The sequence below is a fragment of the Trachemys scripta genome, chromosome 3 (assembly GCF_013100865.1).
Source record: "Trachemys scripta elegans isolate TJP31775 chromosome 3, CAS_Tse_1.0, whole genome shotgun sequence".
Taxonomy (NCBI): Eukaryota; Metazoa; Chordata; order Testudines; family Emydidae; genus Trachemys; species Trachemys scripta.
Genome location: NC_048300.1, coordinates 43,938,574 through 43,961,537, shown reverse-complemented (window position 1 = coordinate 43,961,537; position 22,964 = coordinate 43,938,574). Strand labels below are relative to the sequence as shown.

The following is a 22,964-nucleotide window of genomic DNA, read 5'->3' as shown; positions in this document are numbered from 1 at the left end:
TCAGGCTTTATATAATTTAATTTAAGGCGCAACCAGTCTGATGGGCTTTTGGCCTTTAGCAGCTCCCTCATTTGTGGCTCCGCCATACATCCTAACTACGTGGGAGTTGAGGATGCTCAGCACCTCTTGCAAAGCACCGAACATATTTTAGGATTGGGCCCTTAGCTTTATGCAGACATGTTGTCAGATAGCGAGTATTCAATACAGCTCTTAGCTAGTTACTTTATACTGAGTCTGTGTGTTCATTCACCGCTTCCAGAAGCCTGAGACACAACGTTCTGAAATGGCTGGTTTGATAAAGTTTGGCTTTAAAAATAAAGCAAACAAAGAAAAACCTCAAATACCCTGTTAATCTTGAAGGAAGGAGGTCATCGAAGTAGCTGAAGTCATTTAGTATCCATCAGAGAGGTTTCTTTCCCTAAATTAAACTTGGTGTAACCCTAGGTTTCCTGGTATTTAGAAGAGCTCTGTGGCAGCTATTAAATTTATAGTTTAATACAGAACACTAGTGGCAAAACAGTTATGGGAACTTAGGAATGTCACCCTCTGCTGGGATTTCTGGATGAAAGCAAAATGTTAACTGTTCCCTATTTTGAACTTGTTAACATTTGAGTCTTTTATTATTATTTTTCTTTTTTCATAGGATGAGGATGTACAGCAAATAGATGCATTTCCTTCTAGGAAGTAAACATTTTTAAATGTCAGAAATTGTAAATGACTTCCTCGTTCCCATATAAAGAGGTTGTCTAAGTAAAATGAATCTGTTCCTATGCTAACTCACCATTTTAACTTGGCACTACACTGTCCCTCATCTTGGTCCTATTGAAGTCAGTGGGACTTTTGTCATTCTCTTCAGTAGCACTAAAATGTGATCTATAGAAAACATCTAACTCTCATTTCAGCTATGTGTATGTTTTGCTGTATATGTTGTCAGATCAACTATGCACCAAAGCTGCCCTGCCCTGATCTGGTCTTGTATGCTCATACCTGAGATCAGAATAGAGCTCTTAAAACATCTGATGCTGTTGGTTAGAGATTCAAAGTACTCTGGCATTTACAAACTGGCCTTAAAATATTCACTTGCAAAATCTCTGGATGTGTCACTTTAGCGTATCCACTGGATGCAACCTGTTGTACATGCAAATAGGCATTTGCTTTTGCAAGTCTGGTAATTGTGCATCAAATTGCCTTTTTCATGAACTAATGAGTTGGCTTGCAGATTTAATAGTACAGTTTGAAAATCTGGTCCTGCTTGTTGATATTGTTTAGTTACTAAGAACTGTTATTCCTGGTGTTATTTTATATATTTAAAAGCTTCTTTGGAGAGTGAGGAATCATCTTTCCACCATTTTCCTTTTTTGTTTCCCTTCCACTTCCTTCAAAGATCATGTGTCATTTTCATCTCCCCTCTATAATTCATGGAAGATGTGAGAAGAGAAATTTCAGTCTTGCATTTTATTTTGTATACTCATGTCTCTATTTATTTATCCAGGGGGTAGTGGTGGTGGTGTTATTAGCAGGAGCACCTAGAAGCTCCCAATAAGAGCAGGGCCTCATTGTGTTAGGCACTGAACAAATCCAAAGTAATGTACAGTTTCTCCCCCAAACAATTTACAATCTAAATAGACAAAGGGTGAGGGATGAAATGTCTTGGCCAAAGTCGCACACAGCAGGTCAGTACCAGAGCTGGGAACTGAACTGACATCTCGTGAGTCCCAGTCCAGTGTGCCATTCCCTATCTCATGCTGCTTCTCGGGAGCTTATATGGCCTCATCACCATAATATTTTGATCATTTATACCATTTACAATTCAATCAAATATTTAACTGAATGGTGCGGGGTGGGTAGTAGGAAAAAAATTCTTACTGGTTTCAGTCCAGCCTGAGGTGATCACAAGTTACCATCTGATGGCTACTCAGGGGCCTGTGTGAAACATGTAGGCCAATTCAGTTCAGTTTCTATCAGGCAGGAGTCAACGTTACAAAACTAGCATCTTTCCTTATAGGTGTCCAAACCTGACTAGACATTGTGACAGTGTGAACTGTCACACGTGGGGGAAAAAGAAATAAAAAAGAAGCCAAGCAGCTGACTCCAACTAACCAATCCTCTCAGAAGCTGTTGCAGTGGGAAGGTCCTGGGGTCTATGCAAATCAGACATCAGCTCACTCCAGAAAAAAGAGCAGAGGAGAGGCAACATGCAAGAAGATTGGGCTGCTGAAAAAGTGCCAAGGGGAAAAACAGCTCCAGAAAGGGGCAGGAAGAATGAAAATCTCCTTGTGAAAAAGGTACTGTGTTTGGGGAGAATTGGGCACAGGCTGGGGCCTGCCTCTCTGGTAAAGATTGGACTTGCCTGAGAGGAAAGAGATCTTATGGGGAAATGGTTCTAAAGCCTTTGGGTGTGGATGATGATGACATAAAAATGAATACACCCCTTTTATGAGTGTTCCTACATTCTCTTTGGCAGCCTTTCTCCCCTCACCCTTTCTGTGGTGGTCAGGTCATCCTCGCCCACCGGGCAATGGTTGGTGACACTTGGAGCTGTGGGATTTGGGGCTTAGCTGGAGGGCCAGGTCACCTTAGGAGTTGTCTGCTAAAGTCCCAGGGGCTGGTGACAGACATGGAGTGTGAACTATCCTCTTCCTCCCCTAGGTCATGGCTGAAGAACACTTGCTCATGTGACATCTGTAGAAATGGAGGACCTCAGTATTTTGTTGATGGGAAGTCACGTTTTACACTCCCTTTGTTTGTTTGTGCTCTCTCTCTCACACACACTCACTGGGATGATGGGGTCAGTCCTGTTTGTGTTTTATTTAGTAACATCTTAACATCCAGTGGGGTAACACCTTTTGCAAAGTATCTGTGACAACGCAGTGGTAAATTACTCAAAATTGTCAAACTATTTCATTGTCTGTAGCAGTAATAAGTGCTTTAGCCACAGTTTGTACCAGAACACACACCACCTGGGAGACCGTGATTGAAGAGCAGGCTCTCAATCCTATGTCTGACTAAGCAGGAAAGACAGAGTGTGTCACTAAACATGATTTACTCATCTGCAGGGAAAACTGATACAAACCTCCTGGCTGGTAGCACCTCTTATGGTATCCATGGGCACCATACAGGTAAAGTGCTGCAGTAAGAGACTGACAGAAGTTGGGAGGAGAACACATACAACCTAACCAACATTTTAGGGAAAAGAATCTGTCTATAGAGACAGTATGTTAGATTCTGATCTGACTTACACTGTAAACTTTATGTGACCTGGAAATTATTTACCACTTAAAGTGACCTTTCCATGCAGGTATACAAGCTGGATTCTTTTTATGAAAACTAGCCAGTGAAGCAGGGAGGTATTTAAGAACATCATACAGCTCCTTGGCCAGGAGTCTCACTGAACACTAAGGAGCAATCTGCATTCATTATGTGGAAAGGGATGACTCCAGGCCGTTGGCATGAGGTATGCATGTTGTACATGAACCCTGGAAATAAAGGTTCTGAAAACAAGGTACAAATGAAGTAATTCACTACTGGGACAGCTTCTCCAGGGCTGTGGCAAATTCTCCATCCCTTTGAGTCTTTACATCAAGAATGGGTGTCTTCCTAAAATACGTGCTGCAGCCTAAACACAATGGTTGCAGGAATTGCTAGGGGAGGTTCCATGGCCTGTATTATGCAGGACATCACACTGGATGATCACAATGGTTCCTTCTGGTCATAAAATCTCTGAACTGCTCCTGCAATACAGCCACCTAAACTTGTGTAGCAGAATCACACTTCCACTCTATCGGGCTCCTCTGCCTCTAAGGAACAGGCTGGATTTACCTCAAGGGAAAAATCCTGCCCTTGCTAATAGGAACCACGTTTGGAGGTGGAATATTCAGACATGCACTTTGGGTAGCCTGGAGCGCGGCCCGGCTCAGGTTCCTGACTCTAGGACTGTTTTTATGCATGTCCCAGCTCTGGTATACTGTAGAGTAGCTTTAGTGCTTCTCCATATTACTCTGGGTGTCGACAATCCCCAGGCAGCAGTGCACTGGGAACACTCCAGCAACATCAATGAGGAATAATGGCTTCTGGAAGCAGCGCTTCAGCTATGTCCCCATTCATCTGGAACACACACTCCAGAGGCTGGGGGACAGGGTGGCATAGGAGCTGGCTGTAAACAAGCTGGGGACTTCCTCATACCAGAGTGATATGAACGGGCACAAGTGCAGTTTAGGAGCTGGTGCTTAGGCTCTGAAAAAAAGAAAGCAGCAGGCACGTAAATATAGCAGCACTGTTTACTTAGGGCTCAATCCTGCAAGGAGTTGGTTGTCTCCTCTGAGATGCTGAGCACTATTTTCCATTCCTTTGGTTTCTGGGGAAGCTCAGCAACTTGGAGGATTGGGCCCAATGGAGGAACTATTCTCAGAAGCAGTTGTAAGAAGAATGGACAAGTGATTGTTTGCATTAATCATAACTACAACCTTATTGTATAGCTAAAGAAATGTACCTTCAAGTGGCACATGGGCATAACCTATGACTCCTAAGAACTTAGTCCAAGTTCACATCTGCCCATTTGTACATTCAGAGCCCCTCCTTTTTCATGTGATATGTGAATTCCATAGCAGACGCTTCTTTCTTGCAAATGTAGCATTTTTAATTTGGTGGCAGTGTTTTGCATGGGCATTTGACTTTGGAGTCTAGCTACTGTGCACTTAGTAAACCTAATCTTTGTGAGGAGGATAAGACTACAGATTAAATGAATTTAAAGTAATGAGACGTCATAAACCTATCCTCCCATATTTTCTTTCCAGATTGCCTAAGGATTATTTACTGTGTTTGCCTTGTCTCCAGTCACTTATTTTTTCCAAACAGATGCAGCTGATTGATTAATGGCATTTCATGTTTAAAGTCAAAAGTGTCAGCAAGACACTTGCACGCCTGTGTCTTTCTCTACTAGAACAATAGGTTCGGCTGAGAAGTAGGGACTTGTGCCAAGTATTCTTGAGGATAGGAGGTCATGTGCCACTTTTCTGCTAGGAGACAGATATATATAAGGACACGGGGAAGCAGGAGTTTGGGGGGTTGGAGGGCTAAACGTGTTCTAATAATAGGTGGATCACATGGGGACTAAGTCACCTACAACAAGGCTTAGTTTGTGGAGGTGAATCAAAGTGCTAGGAATTAAGGACATTTCTTTGACTATCCTATGACATACAAAAATAAGCCAAGGGAAATACATGTGTGGTGAAGAAAGAATTGACAGTCTAGGCTAACACTCCGGCGAGAGCTAGCAGAAGTTCAGTACTATCATTTATTTGTATGACTCTTCTTTTTAATAACCCTGTCTGTGGAAATAACATAAAGCTTCCCAAATAAAGACATAATATTTGTATATTTAATAGGCTAAAGGTCACATCCTCAGATCTAAAAATCACGGTAGCTCTGCTGCTGCCACTTTACACCAGCTGAGGCTTTAGCCCTTTATGTTCCTGTTATTGCAAATGGGGAATTATGCCCTTCTGTACCACACTGGAAATCCAATGTCAGTAATATAAAGCATCTACATTTATGGATCAAAATGAAACTGGCAGAGCTTCTCCTTTGATGGCTATTTCAAATATACAGCTCATCACGTTGTAATTCTTTCCCTGTCTGTGCTTAGAAACACGTGGAACACCGACAAGCCTACAAAACCCTGTTGTTCTCCTCTGTGCACATTCTGATCATTTGGTATAAATGTACATCAGATCCTGAGTGCCTGATTCCTAGATATTGAACTCAGATAACAAGAATTGCTATTGATTCTAAACAACAGGAAGCAACAAGTGGTGAGTCCCCTTTCTTTCTCCGACCTTATGTGCATTTCCATTATTTCACAGGCTAAGCTTTGGAGGAAACTTCCTCTGAAAGTATAAACCACTAGAGGCCTCCTGAACACTTGAATTGATTTAGTTTCCAGAAAGACGTAGTCTCCTAAAAGGTACATCAGGATTACAGAAGAAATGTTTCCCCGTATGCCAACCCAGGCTGACACATAGGCTAGCAAGGGTGAGTAAAAGATAGCACAGCTGAAATAAAGAACAGAAATGCACTTGGAATTTCAGATCTTGAAATATAGCCCATGTAAAATTGAGTCACGGCGAATTACTCATTTCTATTTAGCTTTTATCTGTTGCAACCCGATTAGAGAGAGAAACTCCATTCCTTTACTCAGGCATTAGGCCAATATTCATATTAATCATTTTTGGCCAAAATAAATTCTATAAACTTTGGTCAAAATGCTTAATCCAATAACATGAATACAGAGGCTCTTTAAATAAAAGAACCAAGGGCAATCTCCTCATTTATTTTTGATTTGCACCCCGGCACCTTTTCTCTCTCTCTCTCAATTTTATTATATCCACCTCCTTCGTGTTTACCTCTTTTGCATAAGCATCTATTGTGAAACCCCCATGGATATCAGAGATACTTCGATGGCACAGTTGAAGCTTCCTCTCTGAGTGTGCCAGGTTTGCCCATTGATCCAGCAGCATGTTCCTCTTCATTAATGCAAGGTCACCTCTAATTCCCTTCTTCTGCTCTTTACCTCCCATCCCTCAGGGGGGCACACACTTGGAGGAGAAACCTGCTTGCTTTCTGTGTCAAGAATCTGGTTGGTAGCTTGCTACTAATTACTTTGGCTAGAATACTTCTTAACCCGATTAGAATGATACAAATTAAAACACACTTGGCGAAGGGTAGCTAAATCTACATGTCAAACACCAGAGTCTTGGTTTATTTACGGACAATGCATTTCTTCTGATCTTGGTACCCAGTTTTTCCTTGTCATACCCTTCTTCTGCTGGTAATCTTTAGTGAGATGCTGTTCAGCAGACATCAGTGTCAATCATTTAGGCCTCCATTTTCCACACAGGCCTTTAAAACAGCTCTCAGAAGTTTTCCACATGCAACTGTTATACGGTACACAAACCCCACAGCCAAAATTATCAAAAGCTACTAGTGATTTTCAGTGTTCAACTTGTCAAGGGACCTGATTTTTCCAGGATGGGTGCTCAGCACATCCTGAAAAGCAGGCCCCTTTAAGGTGTCTCAGTTTTGGCACCCAAAAGTCATTTGTTTTAATTTCTGAAAACACAGGCCCACGTTCCTATGTAACATGTCCTTTTGCCTATGCCAACTAGGTAGAGTCAGGTATACAGTTACTCAGTAGATGCATGGAAAAAGGAGAAATCTGTAGGATCAGTTTTGGAGGCTTCTTTTAAATTGTGGCCCATACTGTTTGTGTTCATTGGTGTGAGGCGGGGAGTAATTGTTTCAGTGACATACAGTCACTGCCTTCTTTAGTCCAACAGCATGTAGCCTTGTCTGTTTCTTTAAGTTTTGATGAAAACCGCTTTGATTCAATTTGTTAGTCTATCCATGCCTGCAGATAGGAAATTAGGCATATATTTGATCAATTCAACTAGGCCACTGAAGCTGAATGTGTCAACAACTGTAATAGCATATTATAAAACTATAGAATACTAATGTGTCCAAATACACTGTGAACAATACATTGATAATTGAATTAGCTCCTTGATGAGAGAAAATATAAAAAGATTTAAGAGCTTTTTTTTAGAAAGAGAAATCTAGAAGTAGATAAGGCCAAATAATCTAGTCCTGATTCACTTCCCCCCCCCCCCCGTCATTTATAAAGCTAAACTCTCACTTAGTAAGAACTTAGCAAATATTGAGCAAAGACCTCAGAATTTAGAAGTTTGTTCATATTACATAATTATTCGTCTCCAGCTCCCACTCATTTGTAAAACTCCTTACCTGAATATATTGTGATTGATACGTTTAAAGGGCATTGTCAGCTAGCTTACTTAGCAGGTCTGTGGTATTAGCGTTTCCTTTCAGGACTACAGGAGATGTTGAGTTATGATGTCTAGATGAGTCAGAAATGTCAATTTTCTTTGCAATGAGCCACAATAGTAAAGAAGCCAACCTCAATCTGCTTATGCCAGGACATATCCTAGCATCTAGTTTCTGATACAGTCTCCTGTCGAAGCATACATTCCTGTTAACATTGAATGATGTATACGTGAACTATCCATAGTGGAGTACTGCAGAATGACTCCTATGTAAAATGTCTTCAGTAATTATTGTAAATTCTGGACAAGTTTTAGTTGAATAAACCCAAGTTTAGAGAGGATACAATATTTAGAGACACAGGCACTTTATGCATTTCATGTGTTAAGACACAGAGAGACAATAAAGTCCACACAGTTAATGAAGAGCTTAGCATAACAGCGAGGGTGGCTCAGTGATCTCGCCATTACCTTTGAAAGACAGACTCCTTATAATGAGAAGCTCAGTTTAGCCCTGCATAAACATTCTCTCCTGTTTTCCATGCAGCTTTCTGTTTGTGGAAGTTTTGGAGAGGATTTCCAAAACTGAGGCCAAAATTTTCAAATGGGGGTACATAAAACAGGACACTTCAACAAAAGTAGTCGGTTTTTCAGAGGTGTTGAACAACCACAGCTCCCATTGACTTCAGTGACATCCAGTGGTGCTCAGCACCTCTGAAATAAGTGTCTTTTGTTTAGGTTCATTGATATGGATTTAAGTGTTTAAAGTTTGGCCAAAGGTCCTGTCTGCTCTGTGTGACCATTAAATATCCTATGATGCTTTCATGGGTATAGTGTTTTAGCCCAGTATTTGGCTGTTTTCTGCTTTCACCCTGGAAGAGCTGTACAAACAAAATTTATAAGCTCTTTTGGATGCAAGCTGATCTATAAATGTAAAATATTATGGTGCTATTTTCTTATGACGTTGTAAACAGCATGCAAGACACTAAGAAAACAGAGTCTGTCCCTTTAAGAAAAGTTCTGGCAGGTCAGATATTCCACTCTTGCCTCACTGAGCTCATCAGTTCAACTTCTCCTTTTTTTTTTCTCCTGTCCCTTTTTGTTTAGTTTGACCTTGGTCACTGATGACAAGGCTGCTTTTCCTGCCAAACCAATCAATAAGCTAAACAGAGAGAAGATGAGTATTTAGAATATGGGAAGCCAAACTCAAACACAGATAGGTTATCAGCCTAGCCCAGAGCAGACTTCTAAGCAAATATTTCATTAACAAATTTTTCATGGCAACTTGCATGTTAAAAAAAGAGAGAGAGAGAGAGAGAGAGAACAGTAAAAGGGATAAAGTGAAAGGACTGGGCTGGAGCCATAAGGCTTAGCTGTTGCATTGCTGTCTTTGGTTACTAGTACTTTCAGTGACATACTACAGCTCCCTAGGGAAATGGGAAGCAACAAGGGTGAAGACCTTGCACAAATGGAGCTTTGAAACCCAGCTCTGTAGGGCTGCACCTTGTCCCTCCTTTCAGGAAAGGCAGACATGGAGAAGCGCAGCGTGTGTTACTTAAACATACTGTATGTTTACAGCATCACTAAATTCTGGGCACATTTGGAAGTTTATAACTGTTTAATCCTTGGATGGCTGGCAAGGGCTGTCTACATTTGCTCTTAACAAACATAACTCTGAGCCAGTTATATTGCTAGGTTCCTGGTTAGTTAAACACCCTGTTGAAAACACATTTGTAGATATCAAAACATTTTGAAAGCTCTCCCTTTGGTGGAGTCTCCTACCCTTCCATATGAAGCCCATCTTGTATGACATGCTATTCTATCAATTTAAACCAACAACAGCAAATTGGTGTGCCATGTATAGATTAGTGTATTATACAGTGTTATTAACATAAAGTAAATTGATGAATATTTTCCTCCTTGTCATTTAGTAGAGAAATGAAAAGTAATATTTTCATATTTTTTCTCTTTAAAGATATTCTGAAATGTTGACTAAAGGGTAATAAAGTTGCTAAGTAACTTTTCAAATATTGAAAAGTAGAAAAATATAGGTCAGTAAGCAATAAACTCGATACAAGTCAAATATATCCTTCTGGCTAAGGAAGAGACTTTGACTCTCCATCCACCTTTTACTAAAATGAAACCAAAATCCAAATCCAACATAAAGCATTACAGCTTTAAGTACTGAAAATATTTATTATTTTTATACCAGTAATCCAATAGCATAATCTCAAGAACATCAATGCTCCAGGAATGTCTAGAAACACAATGGATTTGCCTTTATTCCTTTATCCAGATGTTTGTATAAAATACTCTGGATACTAGGAATCTGTAGGGGAATTAAAGATTTATTTTTAATACTTGAAAAACTTGAATTTCTAATAACAGTGATCCTTTAAAATGTTCTAACTGCAGATGTAATATGTCTGTCTGACTCTTTACTGAGCATTTCCTATTTCTCCTCTCCCCCTCACCCACCCCGACTTTTCCAAATGCTGGACAAATAGTTTTCATTGGGAGCTGCAGGGCTGTGACACTTCTGTCTAATAGAAGTATGTGTGTGTACAGAACTACATTATGGTCTCGATTCAGTGGTCTAACCCTGTTCAACAAAGCACTTAAAGTTAAGCATATGCATAAATGCTTTGCTGCATAGGGATGGGTTTAAGCATGTGCTTGAATACTTTGCTGAACTGCGGTTCATGAGAATGCTGCAGGTGCACTCAAAAGGTCAGAAAATGTGAGAGTTAAGGTGGAACATGCATCCTTAACACTACCTCCTTGTGTGTTATGTTACAGTCTTTAATTACATGGTCTTATCCATTTCTCAGATAAGATATTGCAATTTTTCCTATGATCAGAGATATACATGTAGCATTATGAAATGTATTTTTCATCCTTTTACATTTAGGCTACATTAACATGTGGTGTAGTATAACCTTAATGATTTAGGCCCCAGTCCTGCAATGAGCTCTGTCCACTATTGCAGGGGCCATAGATTTGTCATGCACTATAATTTCTATAACAAGATAAATGCAGTAACCAGGCAGGATTTTGGACACAGGTACACTGTTGAAGCTATTACAGTAGAACCCCTATTTGATGAACTAATTGGGGACTGAAGAGTTCATAAAATCAAAAAGTTTGTAAAATGGAACCTCTCAAAGCTACTGTAGCTACAGTGCATGAGTTAATTATTAATCATTCAATGATAGTGTGCATATTGAATGATAACAAATGTGCCTAATGTTTATTTTTTTGAGAGAACAATAGCTCTGCTGCCAAATCTTTGTCTTTTCAAACTGTTTTAGCTCTAACATTGGCTGAAGGATTGAAGTCACATTCAGTCTCAAAAACTCAGTCTTAGAAGAATTCCCTTCTAGAGTTTCACTGAGAGTGGATATTCTAATATGTTGTACATTAGTTTTTCTTTATGTACATATATGTACCTTTGTTGTCTGTCATATGACAGGTCCTTAAATTCACTTACTAAAGTCTAAGCAATACTCAGTATTGTACGTATTTGCTTTAAAATATTATTACATTTCTAGTTCTGATCTCACAAATTAAAGGGAGACTATTAACTTAAACATTACACTTTTAAGAAAATCAAATACTTTTCTTTGTTTCTTCAGTTTGTTTCCTTTGTTCTTTGACTGCACTTTGTGTTCAGTCAGTTTCTCTGTTTTCCCTTTACAGTCAATTAGAAGCTAAACAAATTCAGAAAAGATATAAGGTGCAACTTTAATGGAGAGGGCAATTAACATTTTACCTAAGGATATAATGGATTCCTTTCCAAAAGATATGCTCTGGACGAATCAGAAGCTGTGGCCTCGATGCAGGAATCATTCAGTGAAATTTTATGACCTGTACAAGGTTAGATTAGATGTTCTTTCTGCCTTAAAAAATAACCTATGAATGTATGAGCAGGGGCAGCTCTATGGTTTTTGCTGCCCCAAGCACGGCAGTCAGGTGGCTTCGGCAGCACGCCTGCGGGCAGTCCGCTGGTCACGTGGATTCGGCGGCATGCCTGTGGGAGGTCTGCTGGTGCCGCACCTTCAGCGTCCCTGCCGCTGAATTGCCGTCGAAGCCGCAGGACTGGCATTTCTCACAGTATATGAGGGAAACAATATATACGCATTTGTAACAATTAAAACTAGAGGACCACTAATGAAATATCTAGTTAACCCTGATTTTAAAATAGTGAGCACCATATCTCAATAAGGATAACAGGCCCAGAGCCACAAAGAGACTTAGGTGTTGTGACACTGAGTGTCATGCCACCTAACTTTTAGGCTCCTAGAAAATCACAGGCTCGACACTGTGATCTGCAAAGCCCAAGTTAGGTGCCTGGGCTCCCTAGGCAATCCATGAGGAAAGATGAGCGTCTTAGAATGTGATCTACAAACCTGACAATCTATGCAGGGAGCAGCCTAAACTAGGCCTAAACTGCTGGCCAGAGGGGTGTGTGCTAAGCCCCTTCCGGCACGGAGACAGGTACCTAAGAGTTCAGGGAGACATCTATCTCGGCTAGCAATCCATGAACTGGGGAAAGATAGACATTCGGCTGTGTAAGTTGCATGTGGGGCCCGAAACAAAAGAGAAGAGGAGGAGGGCCTCCCCTGTGACCTTTAGCCCAGTGGTTAGGATACAGGAGACCTCCAGTCCACATGTCCCCTCCACCAGAGGGGACGAAAAGATTTGAACAGCAATTTGCAATCTCTCAGGTGAGTGCCCTAATCACCAGGCTGCAGAGTCTTTCTCTGGCCCAGTTAACACTGAATTGTTCAATTATTTAACTTCAATAGGAGAGATTGAGGGAGACTCACTTCAGACTATCTCCTAGGGCAGTGGTTAGGGCCCTCATCTGAGAGGTGGCTGCTCCCTGTTTGAGTCCCTTCTCTCCCTCAGGTGGAGAGGAGACGTGAACTAGGGGATCTCCCACATCCTGGGAGAATTGGATCCTCCATGTGACTTGGGTGGCCAAACACCGATCTTCCCCCAGGTTGTGAATTGCTCTGGAGCTTACACGGGAGATAGGTGCATGTCCTAAAGTGAGGCAGTAGTGCACATTCACAGGAACTGAAACAGGCACAGAGGGAACTTTACTGCACAAACTTAGGAATCTATGGGGCTAGGTGGCAGCTAAGTGGGAGTTTTGTGGATCAGAATGGTGCCTAAAAACGGGACATAGGCACCTAAGTACTTTTGTGGACCTTTGTATTTTGTCTTGCTTGTTTATTTCAATTAACTCTAGCCAGGGCTGGCTTCTGGTTGATTCAGCCGATTCCCCGGAATCGGGCCCCACGCCCCTAAGAGGGCCCCGCAACGTTCCAAAGGAGCTGCCGCTGAAGTCCTGCCACTGTCTTCGGCGGCAGCTCGATCGCTGCTGCGGAGGAAGGTCCCTGCGCCAAAGTGCCGCCGAAGGCACCGGCAGCCGATTGAGCTGCCGCCGAAGTCCCGGCGCTGTCGTCGTCGTCGTCAGCTCAATCGTTGCCACTGTCTTTGGCGGCATTTCGGCAGAGGGTCCTTCCTCCAGTGATTGAGCTGCTGCCGAAGACAGTGGCGGGACTTCGGCGGCAGCTCCTTTGAATCGGGCCCTGCGGTGCCTAAAGCCGGTCCTGACTATAGCACTTGTCTTCACCCCCAGTATTTAGGATCTTGAATCTGAGACTATCACAGCATTTTTCACCATAAAGGACCCCTGTCATCCTCTAAATATGGGACTAGAGGGTTTGTACAGATTCTCCGAATTCAAATCTTCTTCTCAACTTTCTACCCTCTTTTACTGAAGTGTCTATCTGTATAGTGGAGTCTCTGGCCAATCTTATTTTGTTTCTGACAGTGAAGGTTCAACTGTCTCATTTTTCTCGTAGAAAGGGTAAAGGTAACCGTTAACCAGATGCCACTTTAAACTCATTGGTTTCCTCCTGTTAGAAATGGTACATCATGAAACCCTTAACAATAAACGCAGTGCCATCTCTTTTAGTTCCCTCCAACATCTCACTAAAAGAGGGACTTGGGAGGAAGTGTTGCCCAATGGTTAGAGCACTAATCTAGAGCTTGTGAGACCTTGGTTCAAGTCCCTGATCCACCACAGACTTCCTGGGTGACCCTAGGCATCAGTTAGCCTCTCTGTTCCTCAGGTCCCCTTCTGTAAAATGGCAATAATAGCACTTCCCTGTGTCACAAGTGTCATCATCGGTGAACCCTCGATTCGAGGATGATCTCTACCACAGATTTACATATGGGTCCTGAGATGGCTCAGAAGTCTGATCCTGGAACCTGACATTTCCGGCAGCTGCCTGCTGGGAGAAAGTTTTTTCTTTTTCCTTCCTTCTCTCACTCTTTTCAGCTTCAAGGGCAAGGTGCCTCTCCTCAAAGTGGACCACTGCCTGATGGGGGATGTGGTGCCATTGAAGTCGGTTGGTGGCTTGATCCTACCAGCATGTGAGGTCCACATCAGTTTTCTTGAGATATGCTTTCAGTGTGTCTTTGTAGCGTTTCCTCTGACCACCATGGGGTCTCTGACCATGGGTGAGCTGAGAATAGAGGGCTTTTTTTGAAGGCGGGAATCTGGCATCCACGCACAATGTCCAGCCCAGTGGAGTTGGTGCACGAGGATCATTGCTTCAATGCTGGTGACATTGACTTCAGTGAGGATGCTGGCGTTAGTGCAGCTGTCTTCCCACTTTATGCGAAGGATCTTCCAGAGGCATTGTTGGTGGTACCTCTCTGGACTCTTGAGGTGCTGTCAATAGGTCACCCAGGTTTTGCATCGATAAAGGAGTGTAGGAATAACAGTTTTCTTATAGGAATTGTCTCAGGTGGGTTGCAAGGATACATGCATAAAAAGAATGTGAGTTACTCAAATACTATGGTAACGGGGGCTATATAACTACCACACATAGCCTTGGATGAGAGTGAATTGGCCAAAGCTCAAGACAGATGCAATATTAGTAGATCTGGGTTAGGGCTGTCCATAAATTACATAACACATTTTCTGGGGATTTTCAAGATCCATCCACCCCTTTTATAATTTTTAACACTGAAATGAACATGCAAAATTAGAGAGCCACCCACCTAATGTGTTCCATGATTTATAGACAGTTCCATTGCACCTAGAAGAGGTGGCAGGACTAATATCTGAAAGGCCATGTCTGCCTATTTTTAATGAGGCTCAAGGACCAATAGTTCTTCTGGATCCTTGACTGCTGTCTATGAAGTTGCAAAACTTCTTGCTGCATCCAGATACACCACTGTAATCCATGTCTTTATTGCACCCAGACAGAATGATGTGGTCTTTATTGCACCCAGACAGTGTGGTCTACTGTACATAAGGCTATACTTGAAAGCCACTAAAATTTCAGTTAGCTTAGGTCTCAGTAGCCAGTTTATATAGCAGAGTTTCCTTTGTGTGAGGTATATTGCATTGGTAATCCTTAGGGTAGTGCTTTAGATTGGTAATGCTAGCAGAAAGCTTTGGTTGCAAAGGAAAGTAACAAAAAGGCTTAGCAAACCTTACAAATGCACATAACTAGAACTGGTGGAGTGGTTCAGGCTCCATGTGTTTGAAAGAGCTTGAGAATGAGATCTGCATGGCGTAGCTTTATTCTCCTTTCATATTTTTGGGTTTGCTTCTCTACTCCCAGGCTAGAGAAGTGAGGTCGGATGAGTTTACAGCCTCCCTAATGCATGCAATAGGTGTGCTAAAATGTATCACGCTATATGAACAACCCTCTTTAGGAACCATCTGCAGAGGAACGTCACAGTGACAAGGCACTGAGCCACCACAGTGACCCCGGCACACAAGACTACAGCTCAGGTCGATGTAGGTGCTCCGTGAAGCAACCAAAAGCAGCTGTTCCAGCAACAAGAGGTAAAGAACGCCTGGGCGAGGACTGGGCTCAGCACTAGAAGGTAGGGTTCATTTCTCTACCTTTTGGATGTTTTCTTAATTATGGTTTCCCTGGTACATCAAGTTCTCGCTGAGAAAGGGACATGACTGGCTGGCCTAAGGTTTTAAGAATTTTCTGGCAAGTTTGTTTCACCAACATATAGTCACTTAATTGTATTAAAGAACTTTTCATTCTTGGAGAGAGAAGTCCTATCTGCAAAGGTCAACATTCCACTATAGAGTCAGGCTCTGAGATAGTGAATGTTGCTTAGCATCTTACGTCACTGGCTCGTCCCAGCTATTTACTCAATTCAACACACTAGAGCCTAATCTACTCCAACAAATGTAGAGTATTCTCCAAGCCCTAGAACAGTTCAGTTGATTCCAGATATGGTGGTAGTGCTAGTATAGACAGGCTGTAGGCATCTGCACCACGGTGCCATCTGATCCCACAGTAAAAATACTGGTAACTGGTTTAAATTAGTGCTCCATCAGTAGGTAGCAAAAGTTGTACTATCCTAGCAGTAGAAGAATTCCCAAAAATTCTCAGCATGAATGCTGTCTTACAGACCAAATCCTAAACCTTCTTCTGGTGTAAAATGAAAGTTTCCAGTATCATCAAATAGACTAGAATATAAAAATTAAAGCGACAGCACACAAGATGCAGTAACAATGCCTTCTGTGTTTACTGTGCATTGATTTTGTTTGAAACGCGATAAACAAATTGTCAAATTCAAGCATGCACAAGTACCCACACAATGAATTAGACATGCTTGTAACGTAGGACTGACTTGACCTCATCTTACATATACCCCAAAGCAATAGCTAGGGGAAAATGCGTTGAAGCAATTTTCCCTTTGTTTGTGCCCTTAGGGCTCAATTCTGAACTTTGTTAGAAAGAAAGGAATAGCTTGGGAAAAAGTGGTGAATTTCTGCATGCCATGAGGACTGCAGAATTTACACCTTCTCATGCTCTGTTTCTATTGTCAGAGAGGGGTGTGTGGATGTGACACTGGGCAGGGTTTTCATCTCCATGCTTCTGCCAAACATGATCCATCCATGCCCATATACTGTATGTGTCTTTATGTGCATTTTTAGCACAGCCTTTGGTGCTATTGCATTGTACTCAACAATTATTTGCAAAGACACTGCCTAGTCAAGTGACTTCTGCTTTTCTGCTAGACGGTTTATTATTCATCATCCCATCCCACCCCAACCAATTTGTCTGGTTCACCCATTCGTTATGTCATGTCTATTGTGTAAATTGTAAGCTTTCTCAGGCAGGGACTGTCTTCTTTGCCAGATGTCTGTATAGTGCCTAGCTCAACGGAGTCCTGATCCTTGACTGGGGTTCCTAAGCATTGTTGTAATACAAATAACAGTAATAACTAATAATAACTGTGGCATTATAATATGTGTGGGGGCTGTCAGAGAAAAAGGTAGCTGGCTTTCAAACTACATCAGCCTACATGTAAAATCTGTATTACGTGGGAGTGCAATACGGAATGTACACTACGTGTTCTGAATGAAAGGTTGTATAAAAATGTCATTGTTTTATAATATTATATTATTTGACAAATAATAAACCATACTTTAAGACATACGCACAAGGGGCAGGATTAAGGCTCCATGTTCAAAATTTTGCAATTTCTTTGAATTCTGAGTGTTTGATTTCTCAACTTGAACAGTTTTAACACTATATTTTTGTGTGGAATTTCCTGGTATAGAGGGAAAAAAGAGAAGGAAAAAAACAACAACAAGCTATTCTGAGGCTGCACATTTAGCTGATATTATATTGTATTCTCTGAGATATGGTATGTGATCCTGTAATTAGAAACTATGATCCCAATCCTGCAAAAATTTCTTCATGTGCTTAACTTTACACACTGAATAGTCCCACTGAAGCCATCATGTGGATAAATCTTTACATGCTCCAGGTCTTAATTGTAATGCGTATTTACAAGAGGTAGGATTTTTTCATGCAACTTAACTTTGACATTTCCTGATTTTTGTGTGCTTAACCATGAAAACTTAATATTCTCTTAACGTGTTGCTTTGTACAGAATTAGATTGACTGATGCTATGAATAGTGGAAGCAATTTGTAACTCAGGGTATGTCTACACTGGAGCCAGAAAGGTGTAAATTCCAGCTTGAGGAGACATACCAGCACTAGCTCTGACTGAACTACTGTGCTAAAAATAGAAGGGTAGCCATGGTGGTTAGAGGGGCAAGCTGCCTGAGTATGTACCTATGGTCTCACCTCTGATTGTATTTGGGGCAGCTAGGCGAACCTGCCCCTGGTGCCACTGTGGTTACATTCTATTTTTGGCACCCTACCTCAATCAGAGCTAGCACTGGTATGTTTCCTCGAGCTGGAAATTAGCTCTCCAGCTTGAAGTTCAGACTACCCTGCATGGTGTCACCGTTCCTCCTCTGCTTCTCCTTTACCTGGTGAGGGAGTAAGTTACTTCACCCTTTGTGTAGAGCAACTTACTCCTTCATGCCTGGCCAGCTACTCTGGCTGATGAGTAGAGCAGGTGGGGCCAGGGCTCCTCCCACTTCTCACACCACCACCCTGCTCACTTGCTCACAGTGAGGAGTAGTGGGTGAGTAGCTCCAGTGCTTGAATCATAGTCTGAGCAGGGCCGAGCAGGGCAGTAACTCCCGTCCGTTACTCCACTGCATGGCCCAGTAAGGGCTGTGGTGATCTACCCCATGGTGTGTAAATACTCATAATACTGTGAATTAAAAGAAAGAAGGAAGAGAGCTCTATTACACTGAAAAACACTTTATAAAGAGATCACTTTCATTATAGATATTATATTTATCACAGACGAGAGAACTGTGGTAGGTGGGCGTCAGCCATTCATTGCAGGGACCCTCAGGTCTTTGCAGAAAATGTCATGAATCCTCACTGTATAGGGTCATTGAGTCAGAAAGTTTAAGGCCAGAAGGAGCCACCATATCATCTAATCTGACCTCCTGTAGATCACAGGCCACCAAGGCCACCCAGCACCCACACCGAAACCCAACAACCAAAATGAGACCAAAGTATTACAGCCCACAGGAGACTAGACTATTATGTGCCACAGGCGCAGAACAGGCGAGATTGAAGTACATCAATGCCCAAGGTCCTGGCAATGTCTGGGACATGATTAAGTGAGATATACCCAGATAATCCTGGCAAATAAACCCCACCCACATGCTGCAGAGGAAGGCAAAAAACCCCAAGTTCTCTGCCAATTTGACTTGGGGGAAAATTCTTTCCCAAATCCACATATGGCAATCAGGTAAACCCTGAGCATGTGAGAAATAACCAATCAGCCAAGCACCTGAGAGAGACAATGCTTGGTGCCACATCAGAACCCTGGCCATCCCCAAGCTATTTTCCATCTCCAGCTGGTGGCCATCCCTGATGCTTTAGAGGAAGGAGATACAAAAACAGAGTACGTTGGGGGAGGGTGGGAATCCCTTCCTGACCACTGCCAGTGGCTGCCTGAAACCCTGAAGCATGAGCGTTTAGGAACATAAATGAGCCCCATGACTATTGAGCCCTGCCCCCTACAATCACAAGCAACCTCGTCATATGGTTGAACTTATAAATTTGTCCAGTTCATTCTTAAAACTAATTAAGTTATTTGCTTCCACAACTCCTATTGGGAGACTGTATCTCTGAGTGCTGGGTTTTACATTCTGAGTTCTGAGTGAGTTGAAAAAAGTAGAACAGCTTGTGACTTCCTAATTGAACTGGTTCCAAGGAGATCCAGGTGTGTTGTTTATTTCAGCAATTTCCAGAAATATGTTGCATGAGTAGAAAAATTGATGTATATAGTTGGAACCTCCCAGTGTTTGGAACCATGACCCTTTTTCAGGGCATTTGAACTTCAGTGCTCAAGATCATTCCGGTGCAACTGCATTACTGAATATGGGCTGCAGATAGTCCCTTAAAGGCACAGGTCATTCTGCCTTCTGGGACTCTGGATATGCATATTTCAGTTCAGGATCAACCCCTTAAACTGAGCTCTGGAATGAAGCCCAGTGAACTACTTTCAGGCAACTCCACATGTCAGCTCCTTAGCCCAGATTAAGTCCCTTTGCACCATTCCAGAAGTGCCAAGGGGACTTAGTACTGTGCTATAGGAGACAGCTCTACGTTACCCAGTTCCCACCTTCCCCCTTACAGGGGGCAGGTCAGAGAGGGAGTGTAATGGGGTGGGGAGGAGGCAGGACTGGAGTACCCTACATTTTGGTGATCCTGGACTGGCAGAATGGACCCTAGGATTATTGGGGTGCTCTTACTGTGGGGCCAGTTTGGTCCTGGGCCAGCCCTGAGACTAGAAAAGGCATAAAGGTGGCTTAGAGCATGGTTCAGCTAGAATCAAGCCCCATAACTTTTTGACAGTTTTGTAGGACGTCATTCCTTTAGACTCTCTCTTTGGACATATGGATGGTTCTCTTGACAATCTATTTCAAAAAGCATAACATCAGTTTTGTGCAAATCTTCCAAAATTTGAGGGGCAAGTTTCAAAAAGATGTGGGAGGAACTGGCTGAAAAGTAATGGAGAGGAGAACATAGATGGGAAATGGAAAGCATTCAGAACTTAAATTAATATATGCCCAAGGGTCGTTGCATATGCAGTCTAGCAATAAATAAATCCACATTGTGATGAACAGGCAAAAAAAAGTAATCATCAAGGGTAAGAAAGAGGCATATGTGAGGTATTAAACATCAGGTACAGCGGAAGACTGGCAAGATTACTGAATGAAGTTCAGAGAGTATAAAAAAAAAAGATAAGAAAAGCCAAGGTAGAGAATGAAAAAGAAGATTGCACTGGAGGTTATGCTAAATAATGGGAATTTATTCAAGTACGGAAGGAAAAAGAGGTCAGTGAAGGAGACAGAAAGGCCTCTAAGAAATGGCAAAGATAATTTATTGAAAGGATATGTAGACATTGCTTGAAATATTAAATGAATTCCTTGCCTTGATGCTCTCAAAGGAGGATGGTGGGGGACAGATGTTAGAAACAGGCACAAATTTCCCCAGGGAAGAAAAAGAAACACTGAAGGAAATCAGGATCATGCCAGAACAAGTGATCAAGAAATTAGAATATCTGAAGACTTGCAAAACTGCTTGATCAGATGGGACTCAGCCTAGTTTCTGTAGAAAGCAGCATGAAAGATAGGATAACCTTAAGCAGACATGTTTAAGAAATCTTTTTGGGGGAGAGTGGCTGAGCAGGCTGATACTAGGATATAGGCCAGATCTGCTGCTGGTGTAAATCAGTATTGCTCTACTGACTTTACAGGATCTGTCTTGCCACAGAATGTAGGTCAATTTGTTGTGGATTATATGGGGCTTTGAATACAGACATTGGATGACCATTTCTTCAGTTCATTGATGTGTCATACTTTTCTAAAGAGATTTCTTATAAACATGATTTGGCTTAATTTAGTGCTTGTGGAGAAGATGATGGATTGTCAGCTCAGGAAATTGAAGCCCTCTGGCTGTGGACAGAGAATAGATAGAAGAGTTGTGAGAGTTTTCCACACACTGATCACTCCATAATGTCTCAACTGTGCCATGTAGCATCCATCCCTAAGTGTGAGAGGTTAAGTTCATATTCTATGACCTCAATGAAGCTACACTGATTTCCACCAGCTGAGAATCTGGCCCCAAACCTTTCACTTTTCGACTACTGGTTCAAATCTAAGCAAGGTTAGAATTTTACTTCTTAATGCAACATTTATATTTAAGGCTGCATGTATTGAGCAACAAGCTAGACCTAAATTCTATGCCAAGTTCCTTGTGACAGCCTGGAATTCAGTGGCAGATACATTTAAATGGAGGTTTATTTAATTAAATACCTTAATGAAGAATTCAATGGGTATTATTTATTTTGATATTGAAATCAATTTAGCTTATGCAGTCTCCTCCACGTTTGCGCTCTACTTTGTAGAATTTTGTACTGAAAATGTCTCATAGAAGTTGTCCTGTGGAAAGTAGAGACTTTTGCAGTTGTGTAGCAGAAGGCTTTGGAGATTTTGGCCCCTGGGGAGGCATGAGAGGCAGTTTGAGATTGTGGAGTAAATGCACTGACTGGATGTTTCTGTTAAATTGATCAGCAGCAGAATGATTAATGTTAGAAATTAAATAGTCATCTTTAAGTGTCAGAGTTAACGCCTTATTGAAATGAATGGGGTAGTCCACATTTCTCAGAGCTATCGTTTCAGCCTCCCTGCAGAGTCAGGAAAATATTGGTTGATGCTCAGTTAATTTTTTCAAGGTTATTTGGCCAGCCATGAGGTCTAGGAACATAACATGAAAGCTTTGAGTCTGAAACACAGTTCTGCAGTAAGAGATGGATTTTCTGGCATATTCCACAGTATCAGAATCATGGAATACATGGGGCCCTGTCTGTAGTTCAAAAAGTATATCTAGGGAAGATCCAGGAGACTACATGCCTGCATGCTTGACCTTAGAAGTTGGAAGGAGAATAAAAACATTAATCAGGGACTGAATGGGAGGTGAAAAGACCTAGAGGCTTCTGATTTTATGAAGGATAGCAACAGTAGGTGCACAAAGGAGGCCGTGCCTAACAAATCTGCTGGAATTTTTGTAGAAAGTCACAAACTGATTGACAGGGGACAGACGTGGATGTAATTTATCTGGACCTCAAGGAACCTTTTTGATATAGTATCTCACAAAAGATTACTTCTTAAGGTCAATAGGCAGGTTTTAGGATGAGCTACATCAGTGGATAAAGAGCTGGTGTGGATATCAAAGACAGAAGGCATTCGTCAATGGAAATGATTCAGGTCAAAGGGGAGAGGGTGAAGAGTGGAATTACATGAGGAAGGCTCATTGTTAGGTTTGATTTTGTTCACTTTACATATAAATGGGCTTTGAGGAAGAAATGTGCAGGAATATAGTGATGATATGAAGCTAGCTGGGGGGTTGGGGCAAAGGAGTTAGTTAATTCAAAGGAAGAAGGAGTGGTGGGGGTCAGAGAACCAGCCAACGCTAACTGCACTAGTCAGTAGGAAGGGAAGAACCTGGAGACGATTGGGATTATGCACAAGCTTTTGAAAAGACATCACGAAGGAAACTACTCAGAGAATTCATATACCATGGTAGCCTCCTCTTCCTCCAGCCTGTTTCCCTTCCCTGACACTATTGGGGACAGTGATTCATTGCCATCAAAGTTATAAACATAGCAGCTGAAAGAGAAAGGTA

At 41.9% G+C, this 22,964-nt stretch overlaps 1 long non-coding RNA gene across 1 annotated transcript; it reads left to right on the top strand.

The window, feature by feature from the left end:
* Positions 1-2,667: 2,667 nt before the first annotated feature.
* LOC117875613 lies at positions 2,668-15,740 on the top strand. Its single transcript, XR_004645305.1, has 3 exons — positions 2,668-3,454; positions 5,645-5,810; positions 15,579-15,740. It is a non-coding gene; the product is annotated as an uncharacterized LOC117875613 (long non-coding RNA).
* The last annotated feature ends 7,224 nt before the right edge of the window (positions 15,741-22,964 follow it).